We start from the raw sequence: 18,674 nt of genomic DNA on the forward strand, positions 1-18,674 counted from the left end.
AAAAAAAAATGTACAAATTGGCTGGTCGTGGTGGCTCCTGCCTGTAATCCCAGCACTTTGGGAGGCTGAGGAGGACGGATCACCTGAGGTCAGGAGTTTGAGACCATCCTGGCCCACATGCTGAAGCCTCATCTTTACTAAAAATACAAAAATTAGTCAGGTGTGGTGGCATGTGTCTGTAATCCCAGCTACTCGGCAGGGCCAAGGCAGGAGATTCCCTTGAACCTGGGAGGCGGGGGTTGCAGTAAGCTGAGATCGTGTTGGTGCACTCCAACCTGGGTGACAGAGTGAGACTCCATCTCAAAAAATAATAAAAAATGGAGAAATAATTGTAGGTATTTTGGGGGAGCAGTGTGATGTTTTGATATATGTATACATTGTGGAATGATTAAGTCAAGCTGATGGACATAGCCGTCTCTTCAAATACTTAAATTTTTGTGCAACAGATGTCAAAAACTCATTCCTTCTGTCTAACTGGAATTTTATACATTTTGACTTTCGTGGCCATGGTAGGACCTAAATCTCTCTTGAGTGCGTAAAAGTGAGATAACCTGGGATCTTCACAAGTGTCATGTCTGAGTTTCCTGAAATGAATGAAACGGTGTACAACTGCTGTCTGCCATGAATGGCATCAAGGAGACATAAGGATTAATCGAATAACGAGAGAAGGGGAGAGAGAGAAAGAAAGATGGGGTGGAGCTGAGAGAGAGAGAGAGAGAGATTGGGGTGGAGGATGACATTACATTTCCGTGTTCTGTGACACCCTTCAGCATCCTTCTTGTTTGCTAGAGGGTAGGTGTGGGATGGTTTATCTCTCCTTTGAAAATGTTTGTTCTACTCATGGGCGATTTCTGGTGAAGTATAGAGAGCAGACTCCAATTCTGCCATTTATTTATTTATGTATTTATGAGACAGAGTCTTACTCTGTCACCCAGGCTGGGGTGCAGTGGCACCATCTCGGCTCACTGCAACCTCTGCCTTCTGGGTTAGAGCAGTTCTCCTGCCTCAGCCTCCTGAGTAGCTGGGATTACAGGCACCTGCCACCATGGCTGGCTAATTTTTGTATCTGTAGTAGAAACGGGGTTTTCCGTGTTAGGCTGGTCTCGAACTCCTGACCTGGTGATCCGCCCACTTTGGCCTCCCAAAGTGTTGGGATTACAGGCGTGAGCCATTGCGTCCGGCCACTTATTATTGTTAAAGCAAACTACATATGGCCTGGGAAGGACTTCATACTTCTACATTTGAGTCCTTGTGGACCAGCTGTAACCTAGCTTAACAGGCAGACAAGATTGAAAAGCTAACTAAGGAGTATGCACGTGTAGCAATAACAGAGTCTTGGCCAACCCCAGCGGCAATACTCACAACCACTCGTAGACTGCTAAGCGCTCAAACTGTGTTTAAATAAGGCAAATGCCAACCTGTAACCAGTCCAGCTGTTTCTGTACCTCGCTGCTGATTTCCGTACATCATTTCTCTTTTTTTTTTTTGTCTATAAATCTTCCACCACGTGGCTGTGCTGGAGTCTTTATGAATCTGTTCTGATTCTAGGGGCTGCCCGATTTGCAAATCATTCATTGCTGAATTAAACTCCTTTACATTTAATTTGGCTGAAGTTTTTCTTGTATCATTATTAATGTGCCTTTTTGGGGAGCTGCTTCACTCCTCTGAACCTCAGTTTTCTCCCCTGCAAAGTGGGCTTTTGTGGAATCCCCCATCCTGGATCAGGCCTCCTGCCTTCTGCACTTGTGGCTTCCTCTGTCTGGAATGTCCTTTCTGCCCCTTGCCATTCCCAGGTCATTTCCATTGGCCCACCAAACATCAGGACTCAGGTATGACGTCAAGGTCTTCTGCAGCCCTGGTTGATCTCCCCTGTCCCACTGCGGTGGCTGCCCCTCCTCTGTGCTCCTGGCACTCTGTGCATCTGCATTGAGGTCGCTTGTGCCTCTATGTTCTTCATTATCTACTGAGCCCTGTCAGAGTTGGGCCTGTCTCTGATTCATCCTTGTTTCCTTAAATTCCAGCAAGTCCTAGTAGATGGGGAATATGACTTGGGACAGGACCGTGGGGAGCCATGATACCTTCTCCTCTCTCCTCCTTGGGCTTGCTTCTGAAGGACTACCTTCCCAACATCCTCCTGAAGAATTCCTTCTTTTCTGACCCACAGTGAAGTTCACCAGAGATGAAGCATTACAACATGGATTCAGTTTGTCTCTGTTTCCCTGGAGTCTCACAGTTCCACTCTCGTGCCATCAGCATTTTCCGTGAGCCCAGTGAGGGACACTTACGATACAGACAGGAGACAGGGAATTACTGGTTAGAAGAGAGTGGTTCCCTGGCAAAGGCTCCACCCTCAAGCCTGGAAACCCGTGGCCCTAAATGAGAACAGACATTCCTGTTTTTTGTGCCCAAAAGTTGCCTTTTGGCCCACCCTGCCCCCCATCCTATACCCACATACACCTCAGGCTCCATGAGGAGACAAACGGAAGAGCAGAAGAATGGTAGAATGGCACAGCAGAGAGGAGAGAAGGAATATCTGAAAGCTGACAGGAGTTCAGGTGGGGATGGTCAGAGAGGAGATCAGCTACTGGACGGCCAAACTCCAGAGGACAATCATCTTCCCACTCCATCCCCTTTCCAGTTCCTCATTCATCCCACTGAGAGTCACCTCCACCACTCAATAAAACCCCCGTATTCATCCTTCAGGTCCATGTGTGACCTCATTTTTCCTGGATGCCAGACAAGAACTTGGGATATGGAAAGCTGCCACACTGGCCCTCTACCCTTGGAAAAAGGCAGTGGGTCCACTGAGCTGGTTAACAATTAAGCCATCTGTGGACGGCAAGCTAAAAGAGTGCACTGTAACACATGGCCTCTTGGGCTTTGGAAGTCACAGACACTGACCCCTGGACGCTGCCATGGGGCAGTAGCCCAGGGGTGTTTGCCCTGGTTCCTGCACCTGCCCATCTGCGTGCTCCCCTTCCTGTAAGGGGTTTGGGCATGCATGGCGGCTGAACAGACAAGCCACACCCCTGTTGCACGTCCTGTGAGGGAAGTCAGGGAACTTTCCCATTTCACTTACAGGGAAGTCTCATTTAGCAACATATCTATGGTGCAACTCAGAGAGGGGAAGAAAAACCATTTGGGAGGGTTGAGTTTAGGCTATTGGTTTATGTAGGAAGCATGGAAGGTGAAGTAGATTCTTCTGGTGCCCTGCCCGGCTCCCCTTCATCAGCTGGCAAATCCATCTCCAAGCTGCTGTGCATGTTGGCTGCTAACAGCTCACAGCTGTCCAGGGAATTGTCTCCAGGGAACTGCCCTTTCCTGACAGGAGCCGTCTCACCTTGGGAAGTCATACTCCCTCATCTGCAGGGACAGCACTCAGCCAATGACTGACACCCTAGGTATAAAAGTTGGACCTTTGAATCAAACTAGGGAGGTCCCTGTCATTGTTTTTGTTTGTTTGTTTATTTATTTATTTATTTTTTATTTTTAGGGACAAGGTCTTGTTCTATTGCCCAGGCCGGAGTGCAATGGTGTGCATCATAGCTCACTGCAGTCTCGAACTCCTGGGCTCAAGTGATTCTTCTGCCTCAGACTGCTGAGTAGCAAGGACTATAGGTGAGTGATTTCTTTCTTTCTGGGTTTTTTTTTTTTTTTTTTTTTTTTTTAGAGATGGGGAAGGTCTTACTATCTTGCCTAGGCTGGTCTCAAACTCCTGGCCTTAAGCAATCCTCCTACCTTGGTTTCCCAAAGTGCTGGGATTACAGACATGAGCCACAGAACTCAGCCTCTGTCATTTGATTAGTGCTGCAGAGCCCCCACCAGGATCAGGCCAGGTGAACTTGACCTGAAGCCATATCCTTGTTCACTTCTTCCATGATCCCTTCCTGCTTCCCTCTCACTTCTCTTGAGAACCCTCCCTCAAGAGATCACACTCTCCAATTCCCATCTCAGACTCTGCGTCTTGGGAATGTAACCTAAGGTTCAGGGCCACCATTCAGTGGGGACACCCATCTGGCTTTGCAGAAATGGAAGATGGAAGATTGCTTAATGGCCTCATATGAGTTATGGAAGGGATGTCTGACCTGCTTTTTCTTTAACCATCATGAGGAAGGAAGGTGATGAGGCTCTCATGCTTCTGTCTTAGGGCTTTTTGGGTTTGTATCTTCGTCTGACATCTTGGTTGTGTGTCTTTGGGCAAGGACAATTTCTGTACCTCAGTTTCCCTGTCTATAAAAGGAGATAATAATCATGCTTTATTTATAGGACTGTTGAGAGGATTAACTGAGATAATATCAAGAGCTTAGAAGGATATATGGCACTTGGTGAATACTATATTACATTGCTGTTATTATTGATATTGTTACTATTAGTATCATTGTCATGTTAAAATGCAGCTACAGAATGCAAATTGCTGTCTTTTTGAAGAACAATTTTCTGGCCTGAATCAAGAGCTTTCAGTATGTCTCTATCCTTTCATCCAGTAGTTTCCAAACTTGGAAGTGAGCCTTAGGGAATAATCTGAAATGCAGATAAGGTTTTATTCACTCATCTCTCATCATAGCATTATTTACAATGGGAAAAAAAGGAAATCACTCCACTGTCCAACAATAGGGCAAAGTTGAATTAGCATGTGTACCGCAGCACTCACTCCCTTCACAGCAGTTCAGTGTCCCTCAAGGATCCAAAACAATGAAGACGCTAAGTTGACAGATGCACTGCAGGAAGAAAGAGATAGAGATGGTTAAGTCAGTTTCACAACATCTGTTGGACACCTGCTGTGTGACCAGGCATTGTGCTACGTTGTGGGGTCCCTTTTCTCAAGTCATCTCCATCCTGTGAAGGAGACAGACAGGCGCATAGCTGATTAGAGCGTAGACCAATATAGGCTGTGACAAGGATAAGAACAAGCTGATTATGGAAGCTGAGAGGCAGAACACAGCTTTATTTGAAGGACCAGAGAAGAATTCCCAGGGAGCCTACCATCCTAGTAGCTATGTCTCTTTGGGGTGTCAAGATCAGCTAAAAAGACAGAGGCATTACAGCCAGCAGAATTCTAGAAAACTTAGTTAACTTTTTTTGGATACCTCATCTTGAGTTCTTGCAATAGTCGGTTCTACATGCCTTGAGCACGTGTATGTGTGTGCGTGTGTGTATGTGTATGTGTTGGTGAACTTAGGTGCAGATTTCGTGAGAGCCGCTATTATGATAACGTCTACAGTTGCCTCTCAATTTTTTTTTTTTTTTTTTTTTTTTTTTTTTTTTTTTTTTTTTTTTTTTTTGAGGCGGAGTCTCGCTCTGTCGCCCGGACTGGAGTGCAGTGGCCCGATCTCAGCTCACTGCAAGCTCCGCCTCCCGGGTTTGCGCCATTCTCCCGCCTCAGCCTCCCGAGTAGCTGGGACTACAGGCGCCCGCCACCTCGCCCGGCTAGTTTTTGTATTTTTAGTAGAGACGGGGTTTCACTGTGTTAGCCAGGATGGTCTCGATCTCCTGACCTCGTGATCCGCCCGTCTCGGCCTCCCAAAGTGCTGGGATTACAGGCTTGAGCCACCGCGCCCGGCCAGTTGCCTCTCAATTTTACCCTTGCCATCACTATGGCAACTCACAAAACAAAAAAGACAAGAAAAGGCTTTTGATCTTATCTTGCCTGGGGCTTTGCCGTAGCCTTTGATATTCCCTGGGACTCGACATCAGGAAGTTCACCATTGTGCATTCAGTATTTTGGGTCACCTGGATGTTGCTTCTTTCTGGCATTGGCTCCTCTCAGAGGGTGCTGGAAATAATGAGACATTCTAAAACAATTAGCTGGAGGTTATGAAAAGCCATGTGCAAATTGTGGCAGATTGTATTTTCCATAGATGATTACAATAAGATCTCCTGTCACACATGCGGTGCTATGGCCTTGGCATCCCCATTGAGTTATAATTTTTGTACCCTCCCTGTGAATCTGGATGGGTCTTGGGGACTGTCTTGACCAACTGAACGTAGCAGAACTGGTGATGTGACTTCTGAGGCTAGCTTATAAAAATACCATGCACATCTGCCTTGTGCTCCATCTTGGAAGTCAGCCACCATGCTGTGAGGAAGTCCAGATGTCCTGTGGAGAGGCCCATGTGAGGAAGACTGAGGTCCCCAGCCCATAGCTCTGGCTGAGGTCCTAGTTGATAGACAGCACCAACTTGCCAGCCGTACGAGTTATGATTTAGTTCTCCATCTAGCTACCCCAGTGCGTGCCACTTGGAATGGAGATGAGCTGTTTTCACTGAGCCCTACTCAACTTATAAATTTGTGAGTAAAATAAAGCACTGTTGTATTCAGCCATTAAGTTTTGGAATAGTTGGTCACTTGGCAATAGACAACCCAAACAAATCTATGTCCTAACAAGATGTTTTGCTTTATGGAGGGAGAATATGCATTCATTTTAATTTTGTATTTATTTATTTATTTTTGAGACAGAGTCTTGCTCTGTCACCGAGGCTGGAATGCAGTGGTGCTATCTCAGCTCACTGCAAGCTCCGCCTCCTGGGTTCAAATGATTCTTCTGCCTCAGCTTCCTGAGTAGCTGGGATTATAGGTGTGAGCCACCACACTGGGCTAATTTTTTAATATTTTTAATAGAGATGGGGTTTCGCCATGTTGGCCAGGCTGGTCTCAAACTCCTGACCTCAGATAATTCACTCACCTCGGCGAGTGCTGGGATTACAGGCATGAGCCACTGTGCCTGGCCTAATTTTTATTTTTTATTGAATTTTTAAATTTTTAAAGTTTTTTATATTTTTAATTTAGAGACAGGGATTAACTGTGTTGCCCAGGCTGGTCTTGAACTCCTGGCCTCAAGCAATCTTCTCACCTCAGCCTCTCAAAGTGTTGAGCTTACAGGCATGAGCCAGTGCACCTGTCCCATCACCAATTTTCTGTCTTCTACATGCACTGATGCATTTCCAATTCTGTTTTAAAATTAGACCTCCTCAAGATTCTGAGTAGCTCTCAACAGTGACCTTGTAGCAGAGAGTTGAAAAATGAGTTCAGGTGGAGAACGTAGGAAAGGCATGGATGGTGACAGGAACTACTCCGGCCAAGGCAGTATAGCACAAGGAATTTAGTGGGCACAGGGAACTAGGAGCAGTTAGCTGTTTCTGGCATGTAAGAAGAAGGTATAGAGAAGCAGGGGATGAGGGTGGATAGGTAATGGGGGCTACATCAGAGAACCTGATGGGGGTGCAGAATGGGAGCTGGTGACTTGTCTCCAATTACATGGTAAACTCAAGTGTGGCTGGTTCCTGATTCTGGACTTCCTTATCCTCAGCATAGAACCCTAGCCACCATTTTTGGTTCCAGCATAAACTGCCCTTGATGGTAGCTTCCTTTGAGGCCCTGAAGGTTGTGAGTAAGAAAAGCAAGGTCATACAGCATAATGATTACGACCTTGAGCTCTAGGCTCAGATGTCAGCTTCCCGCTAGGTTGACTTGGTGATACAGGACTTCTCTAGGTCTCAGTCTTCCTGTTTCCACAACGGGGTGATGGGGCTGTTTTGCATATTCAATGAAACAATTAACATAAAGCCTGTGGCACATAGTCGATGTTCATTACAGGTAGCTATTTCAACATCTGGAAGTGTGTGTGTAGAAGGATGGTCGGGTGAACACAAGTGAATACAATTAGGCTTATAGAAAACTCTGTGAGGTTGGGCGTGGTGGCTCATTGCCTGCAATTTCGGGGCTTTGGGAGGCCCATGGTGGAGGATTGCTTGAGCTCAGGAGTTCCAGAGCAGGCTGGGTAACATGGCAAAACCCCGTCTCCACAAAACAACAACAACAACAATAACAACAAAATCCAGAAATTAGCCAGGCATGGTGGTGTGCCTGTAGTCATAGCTACTTGTGAGGCTGAAGCGGGAGGATCACTTGAACCCAGGAAGTGGAGGTTGCAGTAAACTGACACTGCGCCACTGCACTCCAGCCTGGGCGACAGAGTGAGATACTGTCTTAAAAATAAATAAATAAAATAAAAGCCGGAAAACTGTAAAATTAGAAACAAAATTATTTTTTGATTCACCCAAGAAAATGACTTTTCAGGCCAGTTGTGGTGTCTCACACCTGTAATCCCAGCACTTTGGGTGGCCAAGGTGGGTGGATTACCTGAGGTTGGGAGTTCAAGACCAGCCTGGGCAACAAGGAGAAACCCCATGTCTACTAAAAATACAAAATTAGCCGGGCATGGAGGCACATGCCTGTAATCCTAGCTACCTAGGAGGCTGAGGCAGGAGAATCACTTGAACCTGGGAGGCGGAGGTTGCAGTGAGCTGAGATCGCGCCACTGCACTCCAGCCTGGGCAACAATTCCTTCTCAAAAAAAAGAAAAAAAAGAAAATGTCTTTTCAGATTTTTGAGACATTTCAGAGTTGAGAAGGGATGAACAATAGCACCTTTCCTGTAGAAAATGCAAACTCATGCTCCTGAGAAACAGCCTGCCCTGCAGAAGGAGGTGCCTGGAGGAATGGCTGTGCTGGATTATTTGACTGAGGTTAGACATGCCATGTGGGACTAAGATGCCCCTCCAGGCCCCTGGGTTGGTCCAGGAGAGTGACCCCTGGGGAAATGGGTGCTTTTAGGTCACTCTGTCAAAGACTCCTTAATGGCTTCCTTAATGGACTTCCACTGTCTCAGAAGTGGAATGGAATTGTTTCTGCGCAAAAATGGAGGTGTGATGTCTAGTTCATGCTGCGTACAGAAGGAGAATGTTTTGCAGTGACAGCCTGCTTTTTTTTTTTTTTTTGAGACAGGGTTTCACTCTGTCACCCAGGCTGGAGAACAGTGGTAGAGTCTCAGCTCACTGCAGTCTCCGCCTCCCAGGCTCATGTGGTCCCCCACCTCAGCCTCCCCAGTAGCTGGGACCACAGGCATGCACCACCATGCCTGGCTAATTTGTTTTGTATTTTTGGTAGAGACAGGGTTTTGCCATTTTGTCCAGGCTGCACTTGAACTCCCGGGCTCAAGTGACGTGCTTGCCTTGGCCTCCCAAAGTGTTAGGATTATAGGCTTGAGCCACTGCACCCAGCAGTCCACCTACTCTTGTAAACATAGAAAGCAGGATAGAAAAGTTTCCTTGGCTTGGCGCAGTGACTCACGCCTGTAATCCCAGCGCTTTGGGAGGTGGAGGTGGAGGTGGGTGGATCACCTAAGGTCAGGAGTTTGACACCAGCCTGGCCAACATGGTGAAACACCATCTCTACTAAAAATACAACATTTAGCCAGGCGTGGTGGCAGGCGCCTGTAATCCCAGCTACTTGGGAGGCTGAGGTAGGAGAATCACTTAAACCCAGGAGGCAGAGGTTGCGGTGAGCCAAGATTATGCCATTGCACTCCAGCCTGGGCAACAAGAGCAAAACTCCGTCAACAAACAAACAAACAAACAACAACAGCAACAATAACCAAACAGCCTTCTCGGCACAATGTGTTTCTTTCTTTCTTTCTTTTTTTTTGAGGCGGAGTCTCGCTCTGTCGCCTGGACTGGAGTGCAGTGGCCGGATCTCAGCTCGCCGCAAGCTCCGCCTCCCGGGTTCACGCTATTCTCCTGCCTCAGCCTCCAGAGTAGCTGGGACTACAGGCGCCCGCCACCTCGCCCAGCTAGTTTTTGTATTTTTTAGTAGATACGGGGTTTCACCGTGTTAGCCAAGATGGTCTCGATCTCCTGACCTCGTGATCCGCCCGTCTTGGCCTCCCAAAGTGCTGGGATTACAGGCTTGAGCCACCGCGCCCGGCCCACAATGTGTTTCTTAAGCTCTTGTAAGAGTCTGTATTTTAGGGCTTTCTTTTAGTGCAACGCAGACAACCCAGGTTCCAGAGTTATAAAAACTTAAGTCCCAGTTGTGTCGCTCAGTGGCTGTGTGACATTGGGCAAGGGACCCACCCTTTCTGAACGCTGGTTTTCTCATCTGTACAATAGCATCAGTAACTGTGCCCCAGGACTGTTGCAAAGGCCCCAGGAGGCAAGGCATGCCGATGGCACAGTGTGTCACCTGCCTGTACGATGTGCCCCTTCCCTTCCAGCCTCTGGCTGCTGCTGCTTGTCCCCGGGAGCAAAGCAGAGGACCGGCAGAACTGGGGGATCTTGAGGGGCTGCGTTTTCACTCTTCACTCTCCCTCTCCTTGGCTGCAACCCCTGCAATTTTTGCTGCTTTAAAAACAGGGATCAATACTCCATTAACTCACACCTTTTGTAGTTGCTGAACACAGGATACCACTGGGGGTCACGGGGGCTGCAGGACAAGCCCTGAAGCCTGGCTCCAGCAGAAGCAGCCCATCCCAGAGGCACAGGGAGCTGATGGGAGCTGGCAAAACCCCGGCTTCTTGTAATGTTTCATCCCAGTGCCCCTCTGCTTGGAACTCTTGCCAGCAGCAAAGAAATAGCGGCAGAATAAAAACTTTGAAGGAATTCATTCGTTTGGCAAACATTGAATGAGTTTCTGCTCTGAAGGGAAGTGGATTTGGTGTGAAACAGACATGGGTTTGGATCCTGGATCATCCTGGCCTGCTGAAGAGCTATCATCTGTGTGCCTGGCATGAAGTAGGCGCCTGCTAGATAGAGGCTGAGTGATGGGATGCATTTTGTGATAATTGGTGAGGCATATTGCTTTTCAGAACCTTAGTTCTTTATCTCTGAAATGGGCATAATCATAGTCCCTCCTCCACAATTCCCTTTGTGTTAGGAGATATTGTAAGTGATGCGCAGAACTGCCACACTGTAGCCTCTCTACAAGCGCTGGTGTTGATGACGGGCATTTAAAATCCACCCTGACTGGTTGCAGAGAACTATTTCCATCCGCAATTGTATTATACCTTCGCCCCATCACTTCTGCAGCCAGTAATCCAAGTGGTTTTTTCTCTCCCCTAATTATCTCCATTTGCATTCTTTTTCTTTTGTTATGTAAGCTGAGATATTAGACGCATTGGCTGTGAAGATTGAATTCTCTTCTAATTATAAGAAAAATGGCCTTTTCTTTCTTCTGTTAGTCCTAATGGAAATTAGCTGCATAAATCTCCCAGCTTCGGGGTAAATTTCTAGGCCTCCAGCAGCATCAGGGAATGCAGGCTTTGAAAGGAGGTTGGTGTGCATCCCTCAGTAGGGAGGCTGGGGCGGTGGCTTTGGAGTTGGGGAGACCTGAGGTTTTTTTTTTTTTTTTTTTTTTTAGATGGAGTCTTGCTCTGTCACCCAGGCTGGAGTGCAGTGGCACAATCTTGGCTCATTGCAGCCTCTGCCTCCCAGGTTCAAGCGATTCTCCTGCCTTAGCCTCCCAAGTAACTGAGATTACAGGTGCACACCACCATGGCCAGCTAATTTTGTATTTTTACTAGAGATGGGGTTTCACCATGTTGGCCAGGCTGGTCTCAAACTCCTGACTTCAGGTGATCCACCCACCTCAGCCTCCCAAAGTGCTGAGATTATAGGTGCAAGTCACTGCACCCGACGAGGTAGACCTGAGTTTGAATGCGGTTATGAGATGTGTGACCTGAGGCAGGCCACCTTACCTCCCTGGTGTTGGTCTTCTCGTTTACAAAATGGGCCTGATAGTCCTCAGCATGTGTGTGTTGGTGTGAAGTTTCATGCTGTTCTAAGATGAAGGGGGTTGGAGTTGGGTTACTTTGCTGTTACAGCATTTCACGTCTTTCCCCACCTCTCCTAGGCTCATTCCCCGATGCCACCCATCCGGGAGAAGGAGGCCCATTCTCCTGGCCATTGTATGTGTCCCAGGGAGTCTGCTATGAGGACTGTCAGAAAAAGACCAAAGTGTCCTACAACACTATTTTCCCATGTCCCCTAGCCCCAAGGTGTTTGGATAAATAAATACAGGTGTGGATTTCTGGATTTGATACATGCCTATGGACTTGTTTTTGTGAGATGGAATCTCACTCTGTCATCCAGGCTGGAGTGCAGTGGTGTGATCTCGGCTCACTGCAACCTCTGCCTTCTGGGTTCAGGTGATTCTCCTGCCTCAGCCTCCCAAGTAGCTGAGACTATAGGTGTGTGCCACCATGCCTGGCTAATTTTTGTATTTTTAGTAGAGACAGGGTTTCACCATGTTGGCCAGGCTGGTCTCGAACTCCTAATCTTAGGTGATCCGCCAGTCTCAGCCTCCCAAAGTGTTGGGATTACAGGCGTGAGCCACTGCGCCCGGCCGCCTACAGACTTTCTCTGCCGCTCTCCCCAGACCACTGTGTCTCCTCATGTCCATGGGTTTTTTTTTTTTTTTTTTTTTTAATGTCATTGTCATTGTGGTCATCCCAGAAGAGAAGCCAGACCTGCAAAGACATATCTGAGATGGTCTCTGTGGATCCACCAGTTTATTCCTCATCTTTAGGCCCCCGACAGAACACAGATTGGAGAGAAGGCCCAGTTCTAATGCTGGGTAGAGGGGAGGAGGAGGGTGGTAGGTGGGAGAAGAGAATGGTTTGATAATTCCCACCCACCACCAATTAACTGCAAGAGCACAGGGATGTTACTTAATATCTCCACATATCAGTTCTTCATCCACCGTCCTGTGGAAAATTCCAGGTCCTGTCCTCATTCTCTAGATCTAGACACAGAGGCAGGGGTAGAAAGAGCTTAAGAGTCACCAGACAGAGCCGGGAGGAGATTTCACATCGTGGTCTGTGGTTCCTACTATTTAACTGCACTTCTGAGGTCTCTGCAGTAGGGACATTTGCTGTCACGGAATCCCAGCCATGACCTTCTGAGTGTGGCCAGCAAGTTCTCGTGATCAGCCAGGTCCTGAGCATGGCTGGAGGGCTGGGGGAGCAGAAACAGGCGCTGGGGACAGGGAAGGAAGCCTACCTCTCCGTATCTTTCCTCTGGTGCTCTTAGAGAATAAGGGAGAGAATAAAGAGAGAAAGGAATGAGAGGAGAGGGGATGATAGGAGGAGGAGGGTGGAGAGAAAAGGAGAAACAGAGAAAGAATGTTTCTTTCCTTGCTATGTCTTTTGGCTGTGTCTTACGGGACAGAAGGGACCTGCCCTGTGTCCCACAGCAGGGGAGCAGCAGACTCTGGACTGTGTCAGCTGCACGGGTTTCAGTTTCCGGTGACGGCACCTGGTTATTGCTATTCTGTTCAGGAGACTGGATGTAGCAGACTCTCATGGAAATGAATCCTCTAGACGTGATGAATTACCCTCAGGGCTCAAAGCCACCAGCTGGGCAACCTCCAGTCCTGGTGCTGTGCTGGCCGAGGGAGAGCAGCTTCCTATACGTGGCTCTTGGGGTGCAGAGATGGGGCAGTGGGAGGCAGAGCTGAGTAGCAGGGACTGTCCTTGCTAGCTGCACCCTTCATGCCTGGTCTGCCTTTCCCTGAAGCTGCCTGGAAGAGGAAATGAGAATCTAATGACGTAAGAGTCCTGGTTGGGGGGCTGTCAGCCTCCTGCAGCTTGGTCATGGGTCGTAGGAAGCCTGTGTCAGATATGGGCAGATTCTTTAATTGTCCTGGCAGTATGGAAGCCCACTGCCATGGAAGAAGTACAACCTTCCCTTCTAGCAGGCGTCAAGGGTTAGAAGCCAGCCCAGTGCTGTGGGAGGAACAGGGATCTAGAGTCAGGCAGACGTAAGGCTGGAATCCCTCATCCTGGGTGGGCATAATCTTGGCCCCACTTGGAGGCTGAAGGCACGGATGTTGGCTTAAGGAGAGGACAGAAGGGAGGGGGGCATTTTCATGTCAGCCTCTTGTCGCTTGCCAGGACTGGGTCCCGAAGAGATGGCTGGGCGGGCTTTGTTCACTCACTGTATTCCTGGCGGGACACTTGGGCCAATTGGTGAAAGCTCAGTTGACTCCACGGTGCTTCTGAGACACACTTTCTGGGGACCATCTGTGCTTAATAATTGGTGATAATGACATCAGTTAGAACCAAGCCTAGATTACTCATTGGAAAATGTTATGCACGTTTTATTTATTTATTTATTAATTATTTTTTTGAGACAGAGTTTCGCTCTGTCACCCAGGCTGGAGTGCAGTGGTGTGATCTTGGCTCACTGCAACCTCCATCTCCCAGGTTCAACCGATTCTCCTGCCTCAGCCTCCCGAGTAGATAGGATTACAGGCACAGCCACCACACCCAGAAAATTTTTGTATTTTTAGTAGAGAAGGGGTTTCGCCATGTTGGCCAGACTGTTCTCGAACTCCTGACCTCAAGTGATCCGCCCACCTCGGCCTCCCAAAATGCTGGGATTACAGGCGTGAGCCACCATGCCTGGCCTGGTATGAAGGTTACCTTGAAGTCCCTTTGGTAGCACTACACTTCTGTGTTTTATTATTTTATTTTATTTTATTTTGAGACTGAGTTTTGCTCTTGTCACCCAGGCTGGAGTGCAATGGCACGATCTCAGCTCACCGCAACCTCCACCTCCCAGGTTCAAGCGAATCTCCTGCCTCATCCTCCCTAGTAGCTGGGATTACAGGGATGTGCCACCATGCCCAGGTAATTTTGTGTTTTTAGTAGAGACAGGATTTCTCCATGTTGGTCAGGCTGGTCTCGAACTCCTGACCTCAGGTGATCCGCCCGCCTTGGCCTCCCAAAATGCTGGGATTACAGGCGTGAACAACCATGCCCGGCACACTTCCGTGTTTTAAAGCACCATTAGTCCTGGCTGGATCCTGACAAATCAGAGAGGTGTTCAGGTTTCTGGGGACACATTCATTCCAGCCTCTTTTTTTTTTTTTTTTTTTTTTTTTTTTTGAGGAGGAGTCTCGCTCTGTCGCCCAGGCTGGAGTGCAGTGGCTTGATCTCGGCTCACTGCAAGCTTCGCCTCCCGGGTTCCCGCCATTCTCCCGCCTCAGCCTCCGAGTAGCTGGGACTACAGGCGCCCGCCACCTCGCCCGGCTAGTTTTTTTTTTTTGTATTTTTAGTAGAGACGGGGTTTCACCGTGTTAGCCAGGAGGGTCTCGATCTCCTGACCTCGTGATCCACCCGCCTCGGCCTCCCAAAGTGCTGGGATTACAGGCTTGAGCCACCGCGCCCGGCCAATTCCAGCCTCTTTTAGGCCAGCATGGGAAATAGTCAAGAGGAGAGGAGAACTGGGTTCGAATCCTGGCTCAGCCATTTCCCAGTTGTGTGGCCCTGGACAGGCATCTTCATCCCTCTGAGACTCATCTTTCTCATCTGTAAAATGGGAACAATAACATTATCTGTCTTATATGTTAATTGTTACGGTCAACTAAACTACATTAAGTGAATGAAAGTGCTTAAGGGAGGATTCAGCCAACGTCAGACGTTATGCCTCTGTGTGTCCCTCTAGGTCCACTCTGCCCTGTCCTGCTCTGTGCCCTCAGAGGCTGACCTGTATGAACCACATCAAATGGCTCCCTTGATCTTAGAGCTTGGGTTGGGTTGGGCTGGGGAGCATTGTCAGGAGGTAGAGGTGAAGGAGCCAGGTCAAGATATTTTTTCTTTTTGCTGCTTCTTTGCAGGGGTGACTGGGGTCAGTTGCATCCCTTGACTGAGGGTCTTTGCTCCTGCTTCATGGGCCTGTACTCACAGCTTTCTCTGTGTCCAGATTCCGATAATTGCTCCCTCCTCCTCATCCGTCCAGGCCTAAGGGGGTAACTGCTCCACTGCCACAAGCCTCAGGTTACTGCACTGTCCTTTGAGATTTTCCAACACTCTGCACATTCCATTGTAAATAATTCTTTATTCATCTCAGCTCAAGTTGGTCTCACCCCATTGGAGTGGCAAGCTAATTTCCTGCTGGGAGCCTGACCGATCTCACCCTAATCCTCACTGTGGATAGTCTAATGAGTCTGCTGAAGCTGACGCCAGATTTTCCTGTGATGTGTTCACCAGTGTCCTGGCTGGCTGGACCAAGGAGTTGACCCAGTGTGACAGTTCAATTGAGGCGTGACCTTCCCCAAATCAGGGTTAGGGGCCTTTTCTAAATAGTGATTAAACTGACTTTGACTAGCACTCCCCTGGGGACCTTACTGGAGACCTGAGTTCTGTTAGGCTCTTAGGCTGTGTCCTACTAGGACTTGCCCCTGTAGGAAGGTCGAGGAGCAGACCAGGTTATTCCCAGGTGGTGGGAGGGGGTAGGAACTTGCAGTCTTAGCAGAAGAGGCAGGATTTTTGCATCTGACAGCCAACCTCCAACTACCTCCACTCAGCCCTGGACAGATCTGATTAGCAAGGTGTAGAGGCTAAAGCACACTTAGCCTTAGCTTAGCTAAAGCATTCGACATATGGCTCTTTTTTTTTTTTCCTTTTTTGTTTTTTTGAGACAGAGTCTCACTCTGTCACCCAGGCTGGAGTGCAGTGGTACAGTCTTGGCTCACTGCAACCTCTGCCTCCCGGATTCAAGTGATTCTCTTGCTTCAGCCTCCCAAGGAGCTGGGATTACAGGCACCTGCCACCACGCCCGGCTAATTTTTGTATATTTTAGTAGAGACGGGGTTTCACCATATTGGCCAGGCTGGTCTCGAACTCCTGACCTCAGGTGATCCACCCGCCTCGGCCTCCCAAAGTGCTGGGATTACAGGCTTGAGCCATTGAGCCCAGCCTGACATATGACTCTTGATATCCAGTTCTTGATGTGATCTTGGGCTTCACATCTGACCGCTCCTCCTTTTTGTTTACTTCCCTGCCTTACAAAAAAATAAACAGGGACCAGCCATGGTGGCTCACACCTGTAATCCCAGCACTTTGGGAGGCTGAGGTGGGAGGATCATTTGAGCTCAGGAGTTCTAGATCAGCCTGGGAAACATGGCAAGACGTGCACCTGCACTCCCCAGCCCAGATCTCTACAAAAAAATTTAAATGAAATTGGCAGGACATGGTGGTGTGCACCTGTAGTCCCAGTTACTCGGGAGGCTGAGGCGGGAGGATCACTTGAGTCTGGGAGGTTGATACTGCAGTGAGCTGTGATTGTGCCAATACACTTCAGCCTGGACAACAGTGAGACACTGTCCCAAAAAAGGAAAAAATAAAAGAACATATAAAACAACATGTGATAGTTTAATGTGTGAACCTGACTAGGCTACAGCTCCCAGTTATTCAGTCAAACACGAATCTAGGTGTTACTTTGAAGGGATTTTATAGATGCGGCTATGTAACGTCTACAATCAGTTGCCTTTCAGTCAAATTTGAGATAATCCTTTTCCCTTGGCTTACTTCCCAAGGTATCAGCTGATAGCAGATTCAAACAGTGGTTTTCCCTCTGGGGTTCAAAAGATGTGTAGAATTTTGTGTCTTAATATTTTTCTAGGAAGAAAGTCCATCCACGCTCCTTCATTTTTTTTTTTTTTTTTTTGAGATGGAGTTTCTCTCTTTGGTTCAGACAGGACTGAAGTGGGCGATCTCTGCTCACTGCAGCAATCTCCGCCCACCAGGTTCAAGCAATTCTCCTGCCTCAGCCTCCTGAGTAGCTGGGATTATATGATAGATGCCCGTCACCACACCCATCTAATTTTTGTATTTTTAGTAGAGATGGAGTTTCGCCATGTTGGCCAGGCTGGTCTTGAACTCCTGACCTCAGATGATCCACACACCTCTTTCATTCTTAAACCATGAAATGGTTAAGAATCCCTAGATACAGATACTAGTTATGTGTCACTTCTCCCAGGATCATGTGATTTTACAGATGGCATTTGAATAGCCAAAGGAATGAATCTTTAAGGGTGGAATTGACAGGAGATTACACAGATCATAGAGGCTTGGGCAGCCCCGAGCCTCTTCATTTGGCCCTGTACAGACCATGCCTCTCTGACAGCTGTGTTCAGGCAGCTGAATGTATAGTTACTGGTTTTATTATCTCGCAGTGGGAAAACAAAGTCTGAAAGATTCATGTAGGATTATAAAGAAGCCAGATTTAGTCTTCCCTAAAACTTTTCCAGAGTGAAGAAGAAAGGAAAATACTAAGAAAAAATGACTTGCTAAATTAAATAGACCGAGAGCAGATAAAAAAAATCTCCCAGTGAAGGGATTTGGCTGGCTGATGTTGGCTAGAGAATATTTAAGAGGACAAAAGATGGATAAAGCAAAGGAAAAGGAAAGTTGCTTCCTCTTTTCTTGGGGCAATCCAGTCTCTATCTTTAGGAATTGGAGAGCAGAATGTTCATGTTCTCGTTTCTTAGCAACACCAGGTGGTCCAACACTAGGGGGTGGATAATCTTTTGGGGATGGAATTCTACTCTTTTTTATTCCTTCTCACACCCTTTACCTCCTCCCTCTCTGTTTTCTGGCTGTGTTTGTCCTTCGTATTTATTAAGCCCTGAGAAGATACAGGGTATGATGGTAGATAATTTTGCCAGCATTATATCAGCTTTGCAACGTGCCAGCTGTGTGGCTTTGATCAAGTGACTTAACCTGGCTGTGATTTAGTTTCTTTTGTTCAGGGATCAATTGTGGGGATTGCATGAAATGCTACATCTAAAGCCGTTAGTGTGGTATCTGGGAGTAGCAGTCCATTAATAAATGTTAGTTCTCCTTCTTTCTCCTTGTAACAAAATTAGCCAGTGCCTAATACATCTAATTAATAAGTGTGCATTTTAAAGATGCTGACATGGTGAACAAGAAACTGTGGCTCCTTTTGTTGCCTAAAAAAGGGTACCTGGACACTAAAGGGCTGAAGTTGCCTATTTTTAAATATTAAGGTGGGATCTCGATTCTTGTTTTAAGGTGTGAAGTAGGCAGGGGTAGTT

Source organism: Rhinopithecus roxellana, chromosome 20 (assembly GCF_007565055.1).
Source record: "Rhinopithecus roxellana isolate Shanxi Qingling chromosome 20, ASM756505v1, whole genome shotgun sequence".
In the NCBI taxonomy this organism is placed as follows: Eukaryota; Metazoa; Chordata; class Mammalia; order Primates; family Cercopithecidae; genus Rhinopithecus; species Rhinopithecus roxellana.